This window comes from Scleropages formosus, chromosome 8 (genome assembly GCF_900964775.1).
Source record: "Scleropages formosus chromosome 8, fSclFor1.1, whole genome shotgun sequence".
Lineage (NCBI taxonomy): Eukaryota > Metazoa > Chordata > Actinopteri > Osteoglossiformes > Osteoglossidae > Scleropages > Scleropages formosus.
The window spans coordinates 18,123,970-18,127,169 of record NC_041813.1 but is presented as its reverse complement, the minus strand read 5'-3'; positions in this window follow the sequence as shown (position 1 = coordinate 18,127,169).

The window sequence follows — 3,200 nt, the reverse complement described above, 5'->3', positions numbered from 1 at the left end:
TCTAAACAAGGACCTACCACAGAGATTCTAATGCAGTTGATTAACATCCACACCCCCACATCTCCATAATTAAAAAAATATGAGATATAAACAATACAATGGCTTCTTTTCCTGTGTGAAACCAGAAAGAAAAGCATTCTTTCCTGATGACTCCTTGCCAGGATGGTGCGTCCCTTGTGTGCAGCTGAGATTCAATCAAAACACCGCAGATTTCAGTAACTTTCCCGCTGTTACTAACAGAATATTATGAATGTGTCATTCACTGAAGTTAATGGACTGTGAAGAAAAAAAAATGGATACTTAGCAGCTTGGATTTATACTGTAATATCCAAGAAGATGTACGGGACAGGAAATCATGTTACCACCCAGTCTGAAGTCATTCGGTAAGAGTTTGCACAAACCCATTTATCCCACCTCGAACCCCTGCTCTGTCCTTCTGTCTTGACTTCTTTACCCCGACAGCCAAAAACTCAGCAGCGATAAACCAATGAGGCACATAGTAAACTTTTTTCTTTATGAGGATATTTCTAACGCTCGCCAGTATTGACTATGCCGAAATCTAAAGGTAGTCGGTGGGATTTTATGGAGCAGTTTGGAACGCCAGTCCACACCCCTTCCCTGCCTGCTAAATCATGCATCATCCTCAAGTGTGGGTGTCTGTAAATAGGCTCAAAACCTATGTCTCTCGCTTCAGTTGGCAAGTGTGCAACGGGGCCCTTCCTGTGAGGGCCTGGGGCCTCTTCTCTGAGCCTGTGCTGGTCTCTGGTTCACAAAGCAATCTAGGTGTGGTCAAAATCAGCATCTTTTTATGCTTTTTCAGCTGCGTGTAAAGGGTTCGAATAGTACTTTTGTTTGAAATTTACCCACATACTGCAACTGTGACATAAAGTCCTTCTTGAACTCTGGCACAGCAGGTAGTACTGGTACCTCACTGACTCTGGGCTACGGGTTTGGACTTAGCGTTGAATCTGGCTCAGTCCGTGTGGAGTTCGCAAGTCCTCCCCACACTTCAGTGTGGATTTCCTCCCAGATTCCACTGAAGGCTATGGTAAACCACATCTGTACCCTCAGCTACCATGAAAGCCACGTGAGTGGTTGCCTTGAGTGCACTTTGACTGTATGGCACTTATCCTATTAAAAACACAGTATGGTAAGGACCGGATATTACTGAATGCTCCCGCATGAATTAACAGCCGAGGTGGTGAAAAGAGTGAAATGACCACCCAAAAAGAGGTCCAACAGTCACCAAAGAGTGTGCTGCTGTGCAACTGGTTTACTGAAGTGACTTACCCCAGTTGGGAGAACATTAATTAAACCCCCCCTACCATGCGCAACACAGGATGTGGTCACATCGACGGGTCGGGGAATCGATATGGGAGGTGACTGTCACTGCGCGAAACCAGAGCCCCCCAGCCAAACAGGATCTCAACAGCCCTGTACTGCAGCTGACACAGCTTTTCCAGAAAAGCTGATGGTCTGGGGTAGGCTATCAGGGTGCATGTTTCATCTCCAGGAGCTGAAATGTGGTGGGTGTCACCTGCATGCTCCATGCACGCGCACACACACACACCCAAACAGCTGCCCACACTCAGAAATGTATCCCACTTAAACATTACCTATTGTTTCATAACAAGTACCTTTTATTACATGTACAGGCACCTTGAATCAACAAGACAGTACAAACATTCTTCAACTTTTTTCCCGCCACATATCTAAACACCCCAAAAATTATCCTTCTATCCAGCCAAAGACATTTTTTTTTTTTTTTTTTTTGCACATTTCCTGCACTTTCACAGAAATATGACACGGTCCACATGCATTTACTTAACTGTGCTGCTGTAAAGCAGAAATAATATCAGCCATTTTCACTGTTTTGTATTCAGTTTCAGAGCGTGGCTAAAATCAGATTTTTCCAATGGAAAAAGACGTTAAAAAAAGGCATTAAGCATCAACAGAACATGAGAATGATTTCATTTGGAAAATATGAATAAAAAAGAGGCCTGTACTTCTCTACTTTATTTGTCCCCAAGAAGTCCTAAAAAGAGATATATAAAATATACATGGACAGGCAATCGCTCAGATCCTACAGAAAGAAAGCAGTGACAGCGGACGAGTTATGAGGGCAGCATATGGACTGTAGTTCCGTGTGTGTCTCCCGTCAGTACGAATGTGACCGACTGCTGCGATTCAGTCGATAGCAGAGGAGCCTCAGCTCTATATTTAGTAAAAGGCTCTTTAATGGAACACCTGATCTGTGTGTGTGTGTGTGTGTGTGTGTGTGTGTGTGAGAGAGAGAAAGCAAGAGACTGCTCAGTGAACTGAGAATGGGAAAGACCCACCCCACCACCCTACTGTAAGTACAGCACAAGGTCTCACCCAGGCATTGCACCCCTCTGCTCTGTGTGTATGTGTGTGTGTGTGTGTGTGTGTGTGTGTGTGTGTGTGTGTGTGTGTGAGATCTCCGCTTTACCACCCTGTGAATCGAAGTTGGATATGCAGGGCTATTACATGCGCACACCTCTGAGGACCACACCCTAACTTGTTCCTATAAGATGCATATGCATCCATGCAAAATTAAAAGGTGTCTCCGGCTGTGTGCTGTACGGACGCCCTGGAGGCGCACGAGCTGATGGAGACCACCAACTCACCGCTGGAATGGGCTACAGTGAAACGGCTGTGTTATGTCGCCCCCTGGTGGTTCCCTCTAGCACAGGATTCATTGGCGAGCGCAGGTGGAGGAGAGGATGGGGTCTGGGGGGGGGGGGGGAGTCCACGGACCACTTAGTGGATGAAGTCATCCGTACCGAGCACTGTACCCCCCACCTCCGCCTCATCAAAGAAACACAATTTAAGCGAATTAAAGTTACATACATACACATACCCTGATGCCACCATACGAAGTATGCATGATGGTGTATTAATAAAAACCATGATCACGCAAAAGTTTTGCATTTCTTCATGACTCACCGCGCATTACACGCACATACTTAAGAGTTAAATGCTCGTTTTGCATAATTTAAGATTGTTATTTAAAGGACGTTGGCTTTCATTGGGGCTCTTGTACAGACTTACATGTGATCATGTGTGACACGATGATGATTGTTTTCGGGATGCAGATGACAGACTGGGGTGGGGGTGGGGGTGGGGTGAGGTGGGGTGGCGGCACACAGAAGAGGAGTGTCTCGCATTGGTCCCGAGCC